The sequence below is a fragment of the Cervus canadensis genome, chromosome 4 (assembly GCF_019320065.1).
Source record: "Cervus canadensis isolate Bull #8, Minnesota chromosome 4, ASM1932006v1, whole genome shotgun sequence".
Taxonomy (NCBI): domain Eukaryota; kingdom Metazoa; phylum Chordata; class Mammalia; order Artiodactyla; family Cervidae; genus Cervus; species Cervus canadensis.
Window position 1 is genome coordinate 48,166,848 of NC_057389.1, and position 22,399 is coordinate 48,189,246.

The window sequence follows — 22,399 nt, forward strand, 5'->3', positions numbered from 1 at the left end:
CGCTGCCGGGGACTTTTGAGCAAGGTCTGGGAATGCAGTCTGAGGCTGACATAAGGCGATGCAGGAGAAAGGGAAGAGAGGGAAAGAAAGGAGCCCAGCCCCAAAGCCTACAATCCCAAACCCAGCCTTGAGTAGCTCGGGCTCTGGGAGGCTGGGGGGAGAGACCAGGGTCCCCGAGACTCCCCATCACCCTGACTTTCCAGTGTAACAGATGGGAGAAGAGTGACAGTGATGACAGCCACCACCCACCTAGGCCACACTGGGACGTGCCGTAATCTTAACAAGGCCAGTGCGTGTTACAGCTGACACTGGGTGTCTTCGATGTGCTCCACACTTGCTAAGGGCTTTATTTCACACAGGTTTTTCTCATCCTCACCATCACTTATGAGTTAGGTACCACTCTTGTCCCGTTTTGTAGATGAGGAAACAGGCTTTCACGAGTTACAGCAGTCCCTTGAGGTCACATAGTTAATAAGTATCAGGATCAGGGTTGCCACCTAGCTTGTGTTTTTCAAGCTCCCCTGTAAGACCAGACTATTCATGGAGACAGCCTGAGTCAGTGAGTCAGTGTCTTAGGACATTCTGTCAAATGTGTGTTATGGAAAAGGGGCTGTGAGCAGAGAGCACATTTTCAGTGTCAGTGAAGGCTCTGTCAGCCCTGGCAATGTGTGTCTCTGGAAACAGGGGACTTCCCACAGCATTTCTCCCTTGTATGCGGTCTATTTGAAGAAAATTCCATGATAAAGGAGTTAGTTCTCCTTTCTCTCCTGTCCACTCTGCAAAGAACTAAGACCTCCAGGGTTCCAGTTTGCTGGGCCAGGTGATATTTTCTGGATAATACAAAGGTTGGTTTTTTCTGGAAGGTTTTGGAAGGGAAGAGCAGTAGGTTATGTACCAGGTCTCCTGTAGGCATGTTGTGTGATTGTAGACAAGTGCCTTCCCCTCTCTGGGCTTCACTATGATGTAGGGAAAGGACTGGACTCTGTGGCATCCAGAGTCCCCCAGGGGTCACAAAAAGGGAGATGGTTTGGTTCCGCTCCCGCCCCCACCATGAAGGAATGCATAGATCTCCCTGGGGTGAAAGGCACAGGGCTGCAAGGGGAGAGGCTGGAATTCCCCTTATCCCCATCTCACTCTCACTGCTCAGCCCAAGGTGGGCCCCAGGGACCTGGACCTCAGGATTTTCTGCACTAGGACATGAAGTCTCAGAGCATTAGCACTGGAGGCATCCTAGTCGTGTTCCCATTGTTCAGATGAGGAAACTGAGGTGTGGGGAGGAGAAGAAACAAGCTCAAAGTGATGCAACCCATCAGAGGCCCAGCTGGGACTGACCCCTTCCACTCACTGAAGAATCCTAATCGGTCAGATCTTAACAAAGGGGCCCTGGAGGGAGGCGGGAGAGAGGAGGGCCTTTATGTTCCTTTGGCTTTGAAGATGGAATAATCATGACTTCCTTTCCTAAATATCTTTTGGCCCTTTCTAGAACCAGATGGCGGATGTTTGGAATTTATGTTGTAAATAGTGTTTAAGAAGGGTGTGGGGGTGCAGATGTGTTACTTTCTCCAACCACCAAAAACAAGATCTGCGGGAGGGAAGAGGGGGAGGGGGAGCTGATTGAGAGGAGATCTGGAGAGAAGGGAGAAGTGAGGGGGAAGGAAGAGAGGACGAGAGGGAGAGAAAAAAGGAAGCGAGATTGATGGAGTGAGAGTGAGAGCAAGACAGAGACAGAGAGAGGAGGAGGGAGGGAAGAGACAGCAACGGGCGAAAAGGGAGGAATTCAGAGGGCAGGTGGGCAAGGGAGATGGGAGAGGGCTCCCCGGGTGCAGGCTCAGACAGGCTCCATCTTGAGTTCAGGAGCAAACCCTAGAGTTTTCTAAAAATAGTTCCGCCTTTCCCCCAGTGGGGCTGGCAGTGGGGACCAAGAGAGGCACGCTTGCCCTTTTATGGTAAGAAAAATCCAGATCCTCCAAGGGAGCTGGGCTGGAGCCTGTAGATCTGGATGAAACCCAGCCCTGGGGTCTGGGGTGGGACCGGGCTGGATGGAGGTTGTGACCTGGTGGGGTTTCCTGGCCTGGGTAGCCCCATTCTCTGTGAGGAAAGGGCTGAGGAGGCCACCCTGAGGTCCTGGTGTGCAAGGGCTCCTAGAGACATCTGTTCCGCCCCATCTCCCCGTTGGATAGAAGAAGAAACCAAGTCTCAGAGACGGGTGGGGAGTGTCAAGTGAGTCAATGCCTAGGTCCACATGAGATTGGCTTATGTGCCTATCATCCTGGAAGGCAGTGTGGTCAGTGAAAGTCTGAGTGTCAGAAGACCTAAGGTCCACTGCCTAAGTCACTGTGTGACTTTGCTTAGTCTGCGGAAGTTCTCTGGTCTCAGATCTCTCACTGGACTGATCATAAGAGATTTCCCAGTTTTTTGCCTCTCCGGGAATTCCAAGGCTGGAAAGCAAAGCTAGGGCATGGAGGATGCTGCTCCCAGCAGAGGGGGATCTGCAGGCAACTGTTTTTTTCTTCTGTGCCTCGCCTACTTCCTGTACCAAAGTAAAAGCTAAGATGGCCTGAGAGAGAGGGGAGGCCCTGCAGGAGACTGAGGCAGGTCTTGGATGAAATCTCAGACCATCCAAGCTGGTTGTGTCCAGCCCCTCAGCAAGCACATTGAGGTCAGAGAAGACCCTATCTCAGGCCATATTGAAGGTCATGTAGTGAGTTGGGGCAGAGCCAGAAACAGAATCTAGGGCTTGCCCTCCAGCCTTGGGCTGTCTCTTCTGTAGGAGGCCCCCTCTCTGCAGCAGCTGACAACTCTGGGGACCATGTCTGGCCAGGGAAAGCACCCTCCTGGGCAGAGCTCCCATGGCTGAAGCTATGATGCTATCCTCTGACTACCTCCTGGAGACAGTTATGTCCTGACAGGGTACCCTCCTTTTCTTTGTCTCCCTCCTTGGTGGGGAGACCATACCATGGTCTCCATCTCTGGCTAGAAGGCAGGGAAGAGACAAAGAAAGATGCATAGGGCTAGCTGGCCACTCTGGCAGTCTGACTTTAGGCAAGTTTCCTTCCATCATGGACCTCAGGTCCTGCATCTGTAACATGAGGAGATGGCTTTGATGCACTTAAAGGTCCCTTTTAGCTCTAATAGGACTTTAATGCTATGGGTTTAGGAGTCAACACCAGGAGTGTTTACTAAGCATCTCCCAGGATCACTAGGGTGAATGAGATGGATTTGGTAGTACTCTGTAGCTTTACAGTCCCTTAAGGCCAGGCCCCAGTGTCCAAGGGTCTTGAAAGAACCAATCCTGATACCATCTGTCTCTTCTGAGAAACTTGGCTGACTCTCTGACCCCAGCTTGAACCCAGAGCTGAAGTAATTCTGGCCTTGAGTGTCCAGGAATGCCTGCTGGTCTCATTATCCCCTTGATTTTGCCCTCCCTGTTGCCCTCTCCCACGTGAAGTCCACCTCCCCAGGCTCATCTGGGTCCCTTCCCTCTCTGCCCTGCACCCCCATCTTTCCACACTGGTCTTTCTGTGATTCTGCCCAACGAGGATGCTTGCTTTCCTCTCCCAGCCTCCTGTGACAGCCTCCCCCTCCCCCCAGTAAGGGGAAAGGAAAGAAAAGGGGACAAAAATAAAGCATTTTGTTCTAAATTGGAATCTTCCCTGTGACCCTCCTGGAATTTCCATGCAGTCTCTGTGGGGCGTGTGAACAGGGCCCCCAGGGATGCTGGCCCCCTCTGCCTCATTCCTGCTGGGCAGATTGTTCCCTGGGGACCCGGTCTCACAAGCAGGCTCCAGGTCTCTCTGGTTAGGCCTGGTGCTCTCTGAAAAGGGCAGAAGGCAGCAGAGGGGTGGAAGGAAGTGGGAGGAAGGGTGGGGGGGTGTCCCTGGAGGCCCCTGTGTGAAGTCAGGGCAGAACTGATGTCATGCCCAGCTGGGAATCTGACATCTAGGCGGCAGGGGGGGTGGGGTTCAGCCCCACAAGACTGTCCCAGGGCCGTTAGGGCTGTAATGTGAAGTCTCAGGCTGGTGGTGGGAAAGGCCATGAGGTCCAACTTCCTCTAATGCTGAGTTCTAGAGTGTCCCTGCTGAGCTTACATACCTCTCTGAGCTCACTGCTTCCCAATCACCTCATCTCTCTGTGGACAGACTGTCGATGACTTCTTCCTAATATCCTGCAGACACTTGCCTCTCTGGGGCTGCATGCCCTGTGTTTTCAGGCTGCAAAGAACAAATTCCTGATCCCCAGAAAGCTCTTCAAATTTCAAAGATGGTGACTGCAGCCCTTGGGCTTCCTAACCCCCCAGTCTCATATTTGACATCTCAGAGTCAAAAGTGCCCAAATTCCCAGGTCTCCCTCCTCTACTAGGGCTCTTGGCCTGATGGTATTTTGGGGGAGGGTACAAATCTCCCTCCCAGGAACACTTCTTCCATCTTCTGGAGCTTTGTTTTCTGGTGATCAAAGCCAATCCATGACCAGACCTTCACTACTTAACCAGCCTCAAATCATACAAGGTCTTGACCCACTCTTGGTTCCAGCCAAGTGGACTTGTTTGCTGTTCTCCTGAAAATGTTTTTCCAGTCCTGCCTCCCCACCTTTGCAGGGAGAACTCCCCTGGGGTGCTGTCTTCTCTCACCTCTGTCTATCCAAAGTGTGCCCCTGCTACTCTGACCACCCCTACCCCAGATTTTTCCTCCCTGAGAGTCTGAGTGTCCACTGTCATAAGGGGTGACGGGAGCTGTCCTACTTCCATCTCAAATCATGGAGCGTCTCACCTTGCAGGGCCCAGAGGGATGGACTAACTTCTGTGTTGGCTGTGGAGCCAGGCCAGGGTCTTAACCTGTTTCTTTCCCTTTCTCTCCATCTTGTTCGGCTTATCTCATCAGATGCTCTCAGGCACAGTGGGGTTGTTGGGTCACATGCCTGAGGTTCGGCAGGCTCTGGGAAGACTGACCAGTGGCCTTGGAGCCCAGCAGCCCAGCCAGGATGGTGTCATGGCTACTATGGATGGCCTCCCAAGGCGGCAGCCTGCCTCTGAACACTTCAACCTGAGCTGTTTCCCTGAAGGAGGAGGAGGGTAGGGGCAGAAGCTAGTGGCAGCTGAGCAGTGTCCCTGCCAAGCTTGCAGTGTCCAGTGTGTTTTCCATCTCCCTCGGAGTGTGGCTTGGGTCAGAGGAGGACCTCAGAGGAGGGCACCTAGGCCTATGGCTGGAATTTGCACTCTTGGGGATGTGCAGAAGTGAGGCGGCTTCTTCCTCAAATAACTGATGAGCTGTGCCAGTCAGGGGCAGCCCAGGACTGACCAGGCCCCGGGGGCAGTCAGCCCACAGTAAGGTATGCTCACTGGTGAGAAGCATTGTCTGAAATTTTTTGCCCCTGAGCCGGCATGGGGATGAGAATGGGGGGCTCTGCTTTTATCTTACTGAGGCATCATGCTTCAAATGGCCCCCTTCCTAAATGCCAAGAGTATTCCTACTAGATGAGTACAACCCAGAAGTAGCTTTTGCTCACAGACTAGTCAGGACAGTGCTAGGGTTTCTGTACATGGGTTCTGGAGTCAGCCAGACCTGGGTTTGAACCCCAGCTGAGCCTTTTATAAAGCTGTGTGACCTTGGGCAAATGACTAAATCTCTCTGAGCCTCTGGGTTTCCAGAGGGATCATGGTATTTACTTCAGAGAGTGCTGGATGGAGAGCTGGTCACTTAGGAAGACTTGATATATAGTTATTGTTATTTCCGAAGGAACAAAAGTAGATTATCCCCCCAGGTGGAGGGTGGAGTTGGAGCTTCATATGGCACCTCCTCCCTCCTAAAGAAACTGCCTTCTATCATCACATTTGGACAGTTATTTATTTATTGAGTACTAACTATGTGCCAGTCACTGATCTAAGGACTTCATGAGTTGTAACTCATTTAGTCCAGATGATTCAATAATCTAATGAGGCTGGTTCTTACCTTGCCCAAGGTCACACAGCTGTTATGAGGCAGAACTGCGATTCAAACCCAGGCAGCCTGACTCTTCTCTGGCACCTTTAATGGCCAGCCTGCTGCATCTTGAACTGTGGTGTTGGAGAAGACTGAGAGTCCCTTGGACTGCAAGGAGATCCAACCAGTCCATCCTAAAGGAAATCAGTCCTGAATATTCATTGGAAGGACTGATGCTGAAGTTGGAACTCCAGTACTTTGGCCACCTGATGAGAAGAACTGACTCACTTGAAAAAACCCTGATGCTGGGAATGATTGAAGGCGGGAGGAGATGGGGATGACAGAGGATGAGATGGTTGGATGGCTTCACTGACTCAATGGACATGAGTTTGAGCAACCTCCCAGAGTTCGTGATGGGGAGGGAAGCCTGGCGTGCTGCAGTCCATGGGGTCGCAAAGAGTCGGATATGACTGAGCGACTGAACTGAACTGAACTGCTGCATCTTAGCTCACACTAGCAGCGCTCTGACCCGCCTGGTCCCCTTATCACCTGGGCATGGGGATTCATTCAGCCCACACTGGAAAGGTCCCTGGCTCCAGAGTCAGCCTCTGTTTTCTCATCTAAACAAAAAGGGGCCTGATGAGTGGGTGATCCATGGGCCACGAGAGTGGGTGACTCATGCGGTGCATTCCTGTTTTGAATTGGAGAAAAGGTTTCTGGTGATGAAGCACTGTCGCCAACAAGCCTCTTTTGCAAGAGGGGAGGGGGCCGGTCTCTGTGGGGTTTCACCATGTGTGGTGAAGCCCCGTGGGGCCTGGGTTGTCTAGACAGGCCTTTAGGAGGTGGCAGACACCCTGGGCTCTTTCCCCACCCCAAATTCCTGCAGACTATCGCAGGCAATCTCCGATTGGCCCGAGGCCCCTGTGTACTGCTGGGCTGGGGGAGGGCCATGTGGGCTGTGCCCACCCCCACTCCAGGGCCTGCAGGCTACCCTGCAACTTGGTGCATATAGGGCAAGTTTCCAAATACCCATGTGGACAGTAGCGTTAAAGTATTTCTGTTTCTTCCTTCTTAATTATACATATTCAATAAGAACAAAGTATATAACAAGAATTCAGGTAATTTCAAGGCTTGTCAAGGAAGGGAATGCTCACGTACTGCTGGTGGAAACTGTGACATGGATTGGCCACTTTGGAAAATCATCTGGTGCTTTCCTGTGAAGTTGACAGGCATGCATGCCAGAACCCAGCAGTCCCTCTCTAAATATGAACCCCAGAGAAACTCTGGCTCCTGTGCCCCAGGAGACATGGACAAAAATGGTCATAATAACCACAACTGGAAAAAGTCTTTATCATGATCCTTTGCACAACCCATGGCCCTGAGCCCCAGGGCCTGTTTAGTTGGGAAATCGCTATTGAGGCAGGACCCAGGCATAGCCTGGAGATGAGGACCTCAGAGGCTGTCTCCCCCAACCCTCAGGGCTCACACAGGGGATCAGACATAGCCCTGCAGGTCAGGGGTGGCACCCAGACTGGAGCTTTGTATCCCTCAGGGCTTTGTGTGTGTCAGCTGTTCCCCGGCACAAGCCGGCCTGGGAAAGGGCTGACTTTGCCCAAAGAGCGGCCCTGTGGCTCCTAGAGACCAATGACAAGCAGACCCTTTTCTGTCTTGGCAGTGGTGGAGCTAAAGGGAGAGCCATGGCCTTGGAACTAGAAGACTCGAGTTCAAACTCTGATGTGGTCACCCGCTTAGCCTTGGTCTCCTCGAGAAGTGGGATTCCTCATCCTTGCACTCAGAGGTGTCCTGGTGGGCAGACTACAAGCATGCATTTTGCAGAGTGGGTTCAAACCCCCCCCTCCCACCACTTCTAGCTGTGTGACCTTGGGTGAGCTCCAGTGGTTTTTTCCCCCTATGGATTAGGATGATGGAATGATGCTGATCCTGCCCCAGGGTAATCCTGGGAGGATTAAGTGATAATGCAAGAAGGGGGAGATCCCCTGTACATAATCATGAGGTACTTTGGAGGGTCCCCAGGAAGTTATGGAGTGTGGTGTCTAAGGAGCAGGGCAGGAGGTAGGAGACCCCTGGGGACAAAGGGACGGGAGCAGCAGATACACATACTGTGTCCAGGTTTAATAATTCACCAGTTGTGTGACCTTATGCGAGCTACTTAACCTCTCTTTCTCAGTGTCCTCATCTGTGCAATGGGGATAATTGTTGTCCCTACCTTACAGGGTTGTTTGGAAGATGAAGTGAATTATTGTAATTTGTGTAAAGGCCTTAGGCCTTCACCGTCATAATCGCAGTATAATTTTCCTATCCGCGCCACCTTACTGGCAGAGGCTTGTTGTGCTGTAGCTCTGCCATCAGCTCTCTCTGTGACCTAAAGCAGTACTCTCTTTTTCTGGGTTCAGTGACCTCGACTGTGTTTGTAAGGGTCCCAGGCTACTTGACGGCACAGCATTCTCCAAACTCCATACCCCCCGGGGTTTCCTGGAGAGGCTGGAGTGCAGCTCCCTGCCCCAGCCAGGATTCCCTGTCAGCTGGTGAGTGTGCAGTGCTTCAGACACCACACTTTGGCACACATGACCCACAAAATGGCCTATTATATATGCAGAAAATGAGACTTCACCTAGCCCTTTACACATCTCAAGCTGACCCCTCTTCTGTGCCTTGTAACCTCTGGCCTCTGAACTCACCCCTCCTGCCTCTTTCCAGACCCTGTTCTCTCTTCAGCAATTCAGGGTGCTCCCTGGCCGGTCCTCACTCTCACTTCTCTCTAAACTTAGCTAAGGTCATCTTGCTTCACAGGAGGACTAGGGTCCAATTGTAATGAACATGAGCCCCATTTATTCTGCTTTTAGGCTTCCCTGATAGTTCAGCAGGTAAAGAATTTGCCTGCAGTGGAGGAGACATATGGGAGATGCAGTTTCGGTCCTTGGATTGGGGAGATCCCCTAAAGGAGGAAATGGCAACCCACTCCAGTATTCTGGCCTGGAAAATCCCATGGACAGAGGAGCTTGCTCTTAGGTACATATGTCCCTTATGCCTTAGGACAGCCAAGTGAGGTCAGAACCGAGACCATAGCTGTTCTATAGAAGAGGAGGCTGAGGCTCAGAAATGGCAAGTGACTTGCCAAAGGTCATTTGTTCTGTAAGTAAAAACAAGCCAGAATTGGACCCAGGCGGTTGATTCCAGAGTCTGCTTTTGGACTGTTGTGGCCTTGGGTCTTGTGTAACCAACAGTGGGAGGTGAAAGTGCTGGGCAGGCTGACACTGGAGGACTGTGTCCATTCTTGGCCCTGGATGTGGCCAGAGCATATTCAGAAGAGCCGTGTCTTCCAGCCATGCCTCCCACGTTCCCCATTGCAAGTCCTCTGCTTTCCTCTGAATCCCCTGGCTCCACCACCTCACCTCACTGAAACTCTCTGCTGTCCCCATCTCCCTCCAAGATCCTGAACCCTTTGTACACTGAATTTAGAGACCAGCGCCTTCCCCAGCAGAGGCTGCCTCAGGGCAGGCTCATCCTGAGGTCTCGGGGCTGTGGGCTGACCCTTCCCTTGGCCAAGCCTGCAGTCAGAGGTGCTTCAGCTCTTTCCATCTCCTGAGGCTCAGCCTCCAAGCACATCCCCGGGCTCTGGGTGTCAGCTTGGACCCTAAGCCTGTTGTCAAATGGCAGGCTCAGCTCAGGGCTTCCTGGGGAAACTTCCCAACACCAGCTGCCCTCTAGGCTCAAATGGGGCTCAAAAGCCATGTCCTCAGAAGCACAGAGACTGTGTTGTCTGATGGCCTCACAGTACAGATGGGAAACTGCAACCCAGAGAGGGTAGGGTGTCTGCCTGGGGCCACAGGACCAGGCAGTGAGAAGCAGAGCTGAGGTTGGAGCCTGCACCCCCATCCCCCAGCCAGTGTGCCCTACCCACTGCTGCCTCTCCACCAACACCCTGGCCTTCCCGCCTCGCTGCCTGTCTGCTGGAACCTGAGCTGACATCGCTTCTCCAACAGCTTTGTTTCTTAAAACCATTATTTGAAAACAATTTTACTTGCCAGGAGCCCCAGGCTCTTAGGGCTGAGAAATCAAACCTCATAGACAAGGAAGAAGCATTGTCTACAGCGAAGTCAGCAAGACAGAGCCCAGACCCGGGTACTGTGGTGATGCTCAGGCGGTGGGACATCGATGCTGTCCCCTCCCTCTGCTCCCACCCCCCGCATTTAACCACAGCCACAAGGAGTCCCCAAAGCCAACAGGATCACAGATCTGCACATCTGGTCAGGGCAAGATGGGTACTTAGAGATCATCCAGTCCAGGCTCTGCACAGATAAGGAAACTGAGGCCCAGAGGGGGTTAGCAAGAGAGCAAGGATCCGAACCCCGACGCAGCATCCCCCAGGGTCTCCCAGGGGAGGAGGATACCACAGAGACCCCCCCTCCCCCCCACACAACTAGACTCACAGACCTGTCTGCCACTGGTTCTTACCTCTCTTGGGGTCCATCCAGGTGTGGCTCCTTGTGGCCTGGAGATGTGGGCCAGCCCATTTGGGGGATGGTTGGAGGTATCACTGCTTCTCAACTAACTTCACTGGGCCTCTGGCACCCCTCACTGCCACTGCCACAGGGGTACTTTTAAACAGCTGGCACTGGGCCCCCCTCCCCTTAGCCCCTTGCCCGCTGCTCCCTGGCCGCAAAGACCCCTCTGCCTTTTACCTTATATGAGCTGAAGAGGCGAGCCCGGTGTTGGGGCGAGGCGGGTGCTGAGTCTGCTCAGGGGCCCCCATTGGCCCAGGCGCCTGCCACGTGACTGCCTCGCCTTGACCTGCCCCCGGTGCCGAATGTTGCTTTTACCCCCTAAGGAAGGAGTGGTTGACAATTTTCATATTTCTTCTAAATTTGGAGATTTCAGACAATGCTGGGAGGCTTGGCTCCAGCTGCCAGAGGCCCATGTGGAAGTCATTAAGCTGGAGAAGGGGGGCTGGGGGGAAAGCAGGAGGCAGGGAGAGGAGGAGGAGGAGGAAGGGGGTAGGGGCCGGAGTTCTGAGGGTTGCCAGTTGTCAGCCTGGGAACATGAGCAAACTCCCTGGGAGCAAGCTATGTGTGAGAATTTCCTCCCTCTCCCTCGGCCCCTGTGTCCCAGGACTGGAGTGGGAGTGCTGAGATTTTTTTCTGGGAATCTCTGGCAGGGAAGATACCCGTCCTGGCTCCTGGGGTCCAGAGGGTGGTGGGAATGGCAGGGGATGGGAGACCATGAGGAAGTAAATCCTCTCTCTAGAAAGTCGGGACCCTGGGAAGCCAATCCCACCATTGTGCAAAGAAGGCTGGCGCCCCAGAAGGGTAGGGCCTGACCCGGTCACACGGGAGCCTGTGACTGGCAGGAGAGGGAGCCTGAGGACCCGCCTCTAGGGCTCCCCTTCCCCTGGAGTCCTAGTCCAGAGAGATGCCTGTCCTTCGCCCTTCCCCATTATGCTCTGGCCATCATGGCCTCTCATACGGCCCTTAACGTTTTTCATGCCTCAGTGCCTTGCAGTCCTCTCTGACAAAAGTGCTCTCTCCCTAATCTTCCCATGGCTGCTGCTCCTCCGGCTTCTGGTCTCAGAAGTCACCTCCGGGAGAGGCCTTGTCTGGCCATAGTGTTCGTCTCCATCGATGCCTCTGCTGGTGCCCTCCAGGGCTGTGCCTGTTTTGTATGTATCTGCTGAAGTAGTCCCTTGTTGTCTAGCTCTTCCCGGAGAGCGCGGCTCCCCGGGGGAGGGTCTGAGTCCCCAGGCCTCCTGCAGTGCCTGCAAGGGATGGCCAGGAAGATGTCTGTGGAGCTCGCAGCCACGGGCACAGGAGCAGGATGTCTGTGGAGCTGAGGCCGGCGGAGGGCTCCTCCCAGTGGCCTTGTTGCTCAGAGCTTCCTTTCTGTGGTGAGGCTGGCTGGACCCCAGTCACCTTCACTGAGACTCTCATTCGCAGTCCCCCAGACTCCTGGCCCACACAGGACTGCTGCCCCCTCCCCTCCCCTTTCTTGGGGCAGGATTACCTCCAGAATTCCCTTGGGCTGTCTTGTGTGGGGCAGCTAGGTGGCCCCAGGGATGTGGCATGCTGAACCCTACACCGTCCCTGGTCTTAAGAGGCTCCTGGTCTAGTAGGAGGGTCTTCACCCCAACTTTGTTCCTTCTGAGGAAAGAAATCTCTTCTCGGGAGCTTGTGTTTGTTCCTGCCTTTGCAGTTTCTTGGCTGTGAGGTCTGGGTGCAGTTGTTCAACTGCTGCTCCAAGCCTCTCTTTCCTCCTCCGTGAAATGGGGAACACAGGACCTGCCTTTTGGGGTGGCCACGAGGGTCAGGTGGGGTGCAGTCCTGGGGGATGGGTCAAGTCTGGGGCCAGATTGTGCTCAGCACTGCCTCTGCTGCTTCCCGCAGTGGGTGGGGATGGGAACTGTGTTTAACATCTGTGACTCCCACTTTCCTCCTCTGTAAAATGGAGCTAGAAGCAGCCCCCACCCCCCAGGATTGCTGTGAAGATGAAGCCAGACCGTGCTTATGAAGGGGTCAGTCCTGTGTGGCTCAGTAAATGCCAGATATTTACCCCACACCTGACACATAGCAGGTTTGCTATTCATGTCATCTGCTTCCTTCCTGAGCCGAGAAGATGGATGCCATTTACACGTGTACCCTTGGGGTGTAAGATTGTGGCAAGGAAGGCTTGCCACCCCCACCCCCCACCCTGCTCACCCTGCCCTATTCGTCTGACACTCCAAAGCACCACCAGCGGCCCCCAGGGTAAAGATAAAGCCAGCCCGATGGAGCCATCAAAATGATGGAAGGTCCACTTTGGAAGCTGTGAAACCTAAGTTATGTTTCTGTTACTTCTGCTACTGTCGCATCAGGATATTACATCAAGACAGAGAAGAAAACAGAAAAATAACCAGTGTAAGTCATGGAGAGACGCACCATTTGAATACTCATGAACTGCGTGCTTGGCCAAGCATGAGTTGGCCACCCTTGTGAGCCAAGTTTCCTTTATCAGGAAGTCTTTTACTAGAGGTCAGAGCAAGGATTTGAAATGACCTGGAGGCAGATCCTAGGAGAGGAGGTGTCCCGAAGCCAAAATATCTCAAGAGACTAACTAAATGGCAGCCATTTGTGACACAGTCTCCCCGGATCTGTCTCAAACATTTCTGAAACCATTTCTGTTTGCTTTCATGCCCTCTCTTGGGAGCTATTAGTGCCTTATGTCTATTAACCATTGTGTGACGTGGCTTTTCTTTCCACACTGTGGCGAGGCAGCCGTGAAACCCCTCCATTCCCAGGGAAAGTAGAAGTGAGACTCCGACTTTGTGAGTAGGCCAGAGTAAGGCATCTGAGGAGGTGAGGGGAGCTTCTTGTTAGGGGCTAAATATGAGCGTGTTTGGTGAGTTCTGTGTCCTCAGAGAGTGTGTGCTGTCAGGGTCAAGGTAATCCCTAGTGGGAGGGTGAGGGGTCTGGAGACCTGGAGACTCAGGGGAATGGAGCAAAGCTACTCCACCTCTACTGGTGATCAAGGAAGAGGTTGAACTGGTACAGCTGAACCTGAAGGAAGATGGGGTTTAGACCTACATAGGAAAGACTTTTTTTGGCGGGGGCGTGTGGGATCTTAGTTTGCAACTAGGGATCGAATCTGCACCCCCAGTGCAGAGAGCCTTAACCACTGGATTGCCAGGGAAGTCCCAGGAAGGACTTTTTGAGTCAGTGGATTTACTCAAGGAAAAGATGGACTAGTGGGCTATCTTGATAAATTGATAGGTCAGAGAACTCATCACTTTACCAGGACAGCTACAGACTGAATGACAGTTTGACAAGTCCCTTCCAGCCCTTAGATCCTGTGAGCTTTATCTCACACTTAATGTTCTCACCCCAACCTGTCCCTGACCCCTGATTCGGCCCAAAGGCAGAACTCAGAGGTGATCATTTGGGAGACATGTTTTGGAACATTGAAAATCAAGCTCCTCAAGCTCTGTACGTTTCTGTGATGAGCATATGAAACATTGTTTCATTGACTGAGTTTGATTCTGAGAGGTAATAAACAATGAGTGAAGAACTGCTTATAATTGTCACAAACCAACTTTTAAAAAATACATGTATTTTAAAATATTTATTTATTTCACTTACTTATTTGACTGTGCCTAGTCTCAGCTGTGGCCCGTGGGATCTTCATTGTGGCGTGTGTAATCTTCAGTTATGGCATGCAAACTCTTAGTTATGGCATGTGGGATCTAGTTCCTGACCGGGGATCATACCTGCATTAGGAACATGGAGTCTCAGCCACTGGACCACCAGGGAAGTCCCTCAAAAATATTTTATAAATAGCTGTCCACAACATATTACTGAGGTTAAAGATCATGGTATAGAAGAAGATATATGGAATAATACCATTTAAGTAAAATGATGTGATTGCCAAACTGCAGTGAGATACCACTTCACACTCTTTAGGATGGATGGCTCTGATAATAGTAATAATTATCACCACCACCAAAACCCATAGATACTTAGACACTTGTTCAATGGCCTCTGCAGCAGCATTATTCACAATAGCCAAAATGTGAACACAGCTGAAGTGTCCATAAATGGATGAGTGAATAAACAAAATGTGGTTCATGCATGCAATGTAATGTTATTCAGCCATAGAAAGGAGCAAAATTATGGTACGTGCAAGCATGGGTGACCTTTGACAACATTATGCTAAGTGAAATAAATCAGATACAAAAAGGATGAATGCTGTATGATTCCACTTATATGAGGTATCTAGGAGACAAAATAGAGACAGAAAGGATGGTAGTTGCCAGGCCTGGGGGGAAGAACACGGGGAGTTAATGTTTAATGGCTGTAGAGTTCCTATTTGGGATGATGAAAAAGCTCTGGAAATGGATAGTGGTGATAATTGCACAACACTGTGAATGTACTTAATGCGGTTTAATTGTACACTTAAAAAGTTAAAATGTTCAGTTTTATGTTGTGCATATTTTTACCATAACAAAATAAATGATGTGTCTGTGTGGAGGAGTAAGTGTGGATGTAGCAAGATGCCCTGCTGGAGGTTAGGTTTGTGTTTCGTCTTGCCTTAGTCCACCGCATGGACAGACCAGGACAGAAGGTCACTATGAACTGCCTGAAGGGAGTATTTCTGAGAAAGGCAGGGAGAGAGGGATGTAACAAATCTTTTGTGCTGATCACCGGGGAGGGAGCGGTTGTAGGGGAGGGGCAATGGTGTGGTACAGTCCTTTGAAATTTCTGTGACTCTCTGGCATATGAATGCTGTTGGAAAATGGGACAGATTTGCCCTGGTGAAGGGCCCTAGGCAGTTGGCTTGGAGCCCTTCTGGGTCTAGGGAGAATATTAGCTTTCAACTCTGTAGGCCCTTTGGGGATTGTGAACTTGACCCACAGTTCTGGATGTAATTCACCAAGAGCAGCTTCTGCTTGGACATTCATATCCTTCTATCATGGTCGACACATTGATACAGCACCAGGTGGGGCTCGTCACTGCCTATACCCCCCAGACACCTGTAAGGGTTAGGGGACCCCCGGGTGTGTAAGAGAAGGGAAGTAAGAGCCTCCGGGGGAACGGCTGCATTGCACTTTGCTTCGTGCTCTTCCTGGAAAGTCCGAGGAGCAGTTGGGCCACAGTAATCACAACCTGAGAGTCCCTTGGACTGCAAGAAGATCCAACCAGTCCATCCTAGAGATCAGTCCTGGGTGTTCATTGGAAGGACTGATGCTGAAGCTGAAACTGCAATACTTTGGCCACCTCATGCGAAGAGCTGACTCACTGGAAAAGACCCTGATGCTGGGAGGGATTGGGGGCAGGAGGAGAAGGGGACGGCAGAGGATGAGATGGCTGGATGGCATCACTGACTCAATGGGCATGAGTTTGAGTAAACTCTGGGAGTTGGTGATGGACAGGGAGGCCTGGCGTGCTGCGATTCATGGGGTTGCAAAGAGTCGGACACGACTGAGCGACTGAACTGAATTGAACTGAATCACAGCGTGAATGGTGCAAAGGAGCTGCCTGTGACACAATATGAGCGTGTGTATGGTTGCACAAGTGTTTGAAAATACACTGTTAGATGTTTGCAAGAATATGGGGATTTGGGGGATTTTGTCTTACTTCATTGTAGTTTTCTGTTTTTGATTTTTTTTTCCTGATCTGCACTGAGTTGATGAACTTAACTAAAGGGGTTTAGTTATATTCTATATTCTATTATATATACAATTATTATAATATAAGGACATATTTTTATTTCTATCTAATTTCTTTTTTTGTGTATTAAGAAGATAGAATATATTAGTATAGTAGTACTTTACAAAATTTGTAAAGATTTATTTTTAAAAATAACTTACTTAAAATATATTTATTTAAATAACCATGAAGGTCAAACCAACTCCTAGTCCACATTTCCCCAATGAGAAGGGCACTAATCCTGACTGCTAATGAAGGGGGTCAGGTTTTTATAGAAGCCGAGAGCAGTGTGGTCATTGTGTCACCTGCTTGCCACCGAGCACGTTCAGGTTCACTGCCCTTGTATGAAAGGGTTATGGTAACAGAGGGGAGTTATTGGAGATAATTTCCAGATGGGAGCAACCTGGTTGGTGGGATTAGGCGAAATTACTTTAATAGTCCCCTCCAGGCCTCGGCTTAAGTTGACTTTGCTCATCCATCCCTCCCCTTTGCCACAGAGGCCCCCCTCCCTGCTCCCTACCCTCGCCCCTCCTGTGTCTCCACATCTGACACTCCTCAGCAGCCCTCAGGACTGCAGGCTGACTCCAAGCCTTTGTAAACCACCCGGGATTATTAAACAAATCCTATAATTAGAAGCCAGGTTTCCTAAACGAAGTGAAAAATGTAACATTACCCTTTGTTTGTTCACTGGATGCTCAACGCATGTCCCATGACCCAGAGGGGCTGTGACTTAGGGTTTCCAAGAAGCCTTAATAAGGTAATGTTTATAAAGTTCTTAACTTTACAACTCCATCAGAGTACAACTCTGTGAAATGAGGTCAAGCTATAACTCCGAGATATCTGCCCCACTCCTTGCCCAGTGGTAGAGAATGTTGTTCCCTCATGTGATGTGTGGAAAGCCCTAAGATTGGGATTGAAGGAAGTGAGTTCTGGTCTCAGCTATGACACTGAACTGCTGTGTGATATTGTATCATCCCCCTTTCCTCTCTGGACTTGTGTTTACCCTTCTGTGAAAGAGAGGTCAAGATGGGACCTTTTTGTTCTAAAAGTCTCTTGTCACTCTGACATTCTGCAGTTTGATTGCTGTGTTTCTCTACCATAGGGTTGTAACTCAAGCAAGGATTCTCCAGATTTTCTTCTCTTCTCTGGATTCCTCAGAAGGACTTGGTAATGTACCTTAAACTGGATAAATTGGTTGGGGTTGGCAAGACACGTGGATGTATCCTTTTGTGCCTCAGCTTTGAACCCTTAAAGGTCTCTCTCATGAGATAAAGTACATTAAAAATAATGTGAAAATGACTTACATCATAAAAGAACTCTTCAAAGGAATTCAAACTGGTCAACATGAGGAACAGTGGAAAGAACCACTGTTCTGTCTGGAGCTGGTAGGCACTATTCAGTTAACATAATTCCATGGTAAAATTATATATAACTGACATTTATTGAGTTCTTTCTATGAACCAGACTCTGGGCCAAGGGTTTACATCCATCCTCTCAGTTAATCTCATATCAAATCTGCGAGATAGGTACTTTCTCATGATCCTCACTTTATAGATAAGAGACAAAACCTTAAAGAGATGAACTAATTTGCTTGAAGAAAATAAATGGTTGGAGCCAAGACTCTAGAACCTGTCATTAACCTTTGTAAATCCACTGCCTGTATACTTCTGATCCAATTATGGTGCTTGTAGAGGCAAGTATCATGATGAAACTTCTACCACACTGTGTTGCTGAGAGATTCTGATGAGCAGAACCCACTCAGGCAGCCTACACAGGACTTGTAGATAAGAAAGGTGCCTTTCCTGGGCCAAGCCTTCAAGAGGTTTACTTGTCACTGCAGCACAACTTGGCCCATCCTGACTGATACTGCTCGTCACAGGAAGAGGGAACAGCTTTATTCTTTGTATTCTCAAGAGCAAATTTGTCATCAGATGAAGAACAGGGGAGACAGACATTTTTAAAAGAAGTAGAGACTAACAAGAAGCTGGGAACATCTGATAGGAGTATCACTGAGTCGCCAGCAAAATGACGTGTAAGGTCCCCTTGAGCCTGTGATTCTAAGAAATGGTCTAAAAACAAGATTCGTAAGTGATTCTGGAATGACAGGGTCAGAGCTGGCTCTGTGGTTGAGATAATAAGATAGAATGCAAAGGAATCCCAATATGGAAGACAAAAAATTACGGACATAGTTATGTGATTCCTTGACTGAAGAGCCAAAACCAGTTTTTTCCAAGAGCACACAGGGTCGGGGTGGGGGGTAGGCTGGATGGAGATCACTGTTAGCCTGACCTTTGAACTCTCTCCAGCGCTGACTCAGAAAACATATCCCTTGGGCACCGAGCCCTCTCTTCAGACACATTTCCCTCGAATGTAGGTTTGTCCGTAGAGCATAGCCAGGCTGTGTCAGAAATGATCTGGATGGCTTTTGGTGCTCTGTGCGCACTGCCTAACGACAGAGTGCCCACTTCTAACCACAGCCTACATACAATGCTCATTCCCTAACTGGGGCAAAGGTTAGGGTTGGGTGGGGGTCAAAAGTGGCTTTGGGAGCCCAGCCTTTCATCTCAAGCTCTGTCACCCTTTTACCTACTATACGAACATGGACAGGTTATTTCCCTTCCCTGGGCCTCAGTTTCAACTCCTGTGAAAATCTTTTTTTTTTTCTGTTTATTCTTTTAATGTATGACCTCCTGTTAAATATAGAAGTCTAGTTTCTGGTGTTTTCATAGCACAGTAGTGTAATTAAGCAGAGATCTTAGGGAAAAATCTGAATTCTCACTGTTCTGCCTACTTATGAGAGCTCCTGTGAAAATCTTACATTTACATAGGATTGATGCCAGGAATAAATAAAGTCACAGATATAAATGTGCTTTGTAAACTGTAGACTGTGACCAATGTAAGAGGGGTATCGCTAGCACAACTACTTGCAGCATCTGCCTGGGTCCTAGGGCTGGACCACCTCCGTCTCCCAGGGTCAGAAACCTTGAAGCTGTCTTCTAACAGCAGAAGAATGGATTGGGGCTTCTTTCCTGGGAACCAGACTTTGGAAATAGATTCCACGCTAGGCACTTCTTCCTCTTTCCCCACAAATACAGTATTTATGAGAACTGACCTTCCAATGGAAATTTGGCAAGATTTCACATTCTGGAGACATTGTACCTTCCTCCACATGCCCTGAGGGCTGAGGTCATGGGCTTCCCAGGAGATGTAGGAGTTCCCACGGATACAAGAGGTAGAGGGGACTGAGAAGAGAGGGGCCCAGCAAGACCCTAAGTCACAGGCTTGTCCTCAAATGTTGATACCATCCTCTAAAAGAATATGAGCTTAGGAAGTGTTTTAACTGTTCACTGCTGTACACCCAGTGCCGAGAACAATGCCTGGTACATAGTTGGTGCTCGGTATATATTCATTAAATGAAGGGAATAAACCCTTCTCAAGACTTCTTAAGGCTCTTCCTTGCTCCTACCTCAAAGGTCACAGCTCCTAGAAACTTACAGAGCCTCCTAGACAAGGTATGTAAACCACCACTTGGTATGTCTTCTCAATGTTGTCTCCCAAGAGGTTCAGGCCACTGGGACAAGCTTCTGTTGGGAGGCCTGGGTTGAGTTCACCGCAGCTCTAAGAGCCTGCAAGTTTTAGAGGCTGTTTTCTGGTCAGGGGAAGCAGGGTGGGGATGGAAGCCTTGGCTGTGGCCATCAGGGCTCCTTGCTGAAGAGTGAAGGTGATGGATCTTGGAGTCTCTGCCTGTCCCCCAAGTGGTGCATAGTGAGTAGCCTTAGGGTTTCTCTCTTTTCTCAGCAGATCCTGCCCTGGTCACAGCAGGGCCCAGACTCTGGAGCCAGGCGCTTGAGAAGCACATATGAATAAGGTGTGTCCATAGCCTGCAAGAAGCTTCCGCCTGATGACTCTTCAAATCAATATTGAAACAAAACCCACACAGGCAAGACCCCATCCACAAATCTGCAGTCCTGCAGGTATACTCCAAAACCTGGGCAAAAAAAAAACAAACCAGAACTATCTGAGCCAGTAGCTGAAGCCAATATGTAAGTCAGACTTTGGTGAGTACCATCCACTATTAGCTGTGTTGGGGGGAGCAGGTCTTTGAACCCAAGCTGCAAGGGAAGTGTCCCCTCCTCCCCCTTCCCTTCCCTCCCAGGACTCCTCTCCCATAAGCAGCTGTGAGATACCACCACCTTCTCTGCTCATCCCCCACAGTACAAGCTCCCTCCTCCTCTGGTGTCCAGGCTCTGGGGGTCTGAAGAGAACATTTCTCACCCTTTCCTGCTTCTCCTGGAGGATGGGGCTTCCCACCCAAAATAGGTGTAGACCCACCCAGCAAGAGGAGGGGCTGACAGTTTGTGGGGAGGAAATCAGAACTCTGGATTTTGTAAGTCCAGACGTCCTGTAAACTCTGACCAGAGTATAAACATCCCCTGGGACTGAGGGGAGGATATGCTGGTGGGCAGGGGGCCCGGCGCCTCCATCTGCCCTGAGGACAGGCTGTTTATCCCACATCCCTCACAGGCCCCCTTGGGCTCCTTCCTGTCTAGGTCTGGGCAAGTAGAGGCAGGCAGGATGGCCCTGCAGGGGGGCCTGAGGCTTAGATGTCAGATTTGACCTCTCCCAGCTGGAAGGGAACTTATAAAGCTCAGAGAGCCCAATTCTCTCTTTTTCTTGAATTTCCCTCACAACTGGTCTTCTGGCCTCCACTAAAACACCTCGGCTAATGGGGAGCTCACTCTTTCCCAGGGCAGTCCATGCTATTACTGGCACTCTGGCAGCTGAAAAGTTCTAGAAGAAAGTGATTCTAGAATTGTTTAGTGTGACCTGATTGAGCACAGCTAAGAATAATGTGTAGCATGGCCATTCACTGAACCCACACTGTGCCAGGTGCTTTATGTACATTTTCCCATTAAATTTCCCCTCCTCTCAAGGAGGACACAGGCTCAGAAGAGTTGGGTTACTTGCCTGAGGTGACTCAGCTGTTTTGTGGTGGGGCTGGGATGCAGTTGCTATATTTCAAAGTGTATGCTTTAAATATTAATCTATACTGGTTCTTCACGATCAAAAAGCAAAAATAGCACACATACCACAAAAACACCATGTAACAAACACAGTCACACACAAACTAACCACATTACTATAAAAGCAACCCAAACTAGCCAAATCTTAAGTATCCATTGTATGCTGGGCAAATCATAATTTTTATGATGAAGCCATTTTAACAACCCTATGAGGCAACTGAGACTCATTAAAGTTAGAAAAAATTGGATGTGGCACAGCAAGTTTCAAGCACCACTTCTGAAGTCTGAAATTGCCACTATACCCTATTGCGTGATAGGAGGGGACTGAAGTATAATGAAAGACGAAACCTTTATCACTGTTATTTTCAAGAACAAAAGCTCTGAAAAGTGGGATATGCAACCTCAGAGACAAATGATCGCCCTACACTGGAGGTGTCCAGCAAAGACGCTTTAAAAGGAGTTCTTACACTAGTAAGGGCTAACACAAGATATTCCCCAGTGTCAATCTGCAATCCAGAAACACAAACTTGACATTTTCAAGGCTGGATCCTGGGTGGAAGGGTGGCCGCGGTCACCCAGTCCCAGAGCACAAGCCCACTCTTAGAGTCCTACCCCTCCTCCGCTCATGTTTCCTTGACTGCCCCTGGAAACAGAGGCATTGGCTCCTGGCCTGGGCAGAGGGTCATGTGGACGTGGTGGGCCTTCTGCATATCCCAGTGGCCGCCCATTCACCCAGGCCTTGCCCTTTTTTGAGAACTGGGAGCTTTCTGGCTGGGTCTGTTCCCACCAACAGCGTTCCCGTTCAGGGAGCTTAAAATAGTGCCTCTTGGCTGGGGCCCTGAAGCGAGCAGTGAGGGAGGCATTTGTGCAAATATGGGCCTGGGAGAAGAACTCCTACCCCGAGAGGGTGGGGGATGGGGTGGGCAGCTCAGCAGGAGAGCCAAGACCTCCAGTGGAGGATGCGCCCTCTTGGCCACAGCCCCCTCCATCTTGCAGCAGAGGCGCCTGCTAGTCTCCTCCTGCCTTCTCTGACCTTACTGGGTCCACTTGGGCAAATCTCTACACTGAATCCCCACAGGCCTTACTGGCTCAGCTGAGGCTCCAGGGTGGGCCCATGGGGAACAGGGACCTCTACATTCTTCTGCTGGTTCTATCCTTGTCCCCCTATCATAATGCCCTTCCTACCCAGGAACATCCTAGGTAGCAACCTTTTTTAGAAGAAAGATTATGCATTTAGCTGTGCCAGGTCTTAGTTGTGGCACATGGG

General features: G+C 50.3%; 1 protein-coding gene and 1 long non-coding RNA gene across 5 annotated transcripts in view; one reads left to right on the plus strand and one right to left on the minus strand.

The window, feature by feature from the left end:
• The window catches only part of LOC122439727, a 51,180-nt gene extending 40,532 nt beyond the window's left edge, over window positions 1-10,648 (minus strand). Inside the window, exon 1 of one of the 3 annotated variants that reach the window (XR_006268981.1) lies at window positions 10,392-10,629. This is a non-coding gene — a long non-coding RNA (uncharacterized LOC122439727). Of the gene's footprint in view, window positions 1-10,391 lie in introns of all 3 variants that reach the window. The other 2 variants (XR_006268979.1, XR_006268980.1) reach the window with 2 other exon arrangements.
• IL17B (interleukin 17B) overlaps window positions 769-22,399 on the plus strand; it is a 30,094-nt gene continuing 8,463 nt past the window's right edge. Inside the window, exons 1-3 of one of the 2 annotated variants that reach the window (XM_043465014.1) lie at window positions 769-845; window positions 17,211-17,275; window positions 19,910-20,166. The gene's annotated coding sequence lies outside the window, so the exon portion shown is untranslated. Of the gene's footprint in view, window positions 846-17,210; window positions 17,276-19,906; window positions 20,167-22,399 lie in introns of both variants that reach the window. The other variant, XM_043465015.1, reaches the window with a different exon arrangement.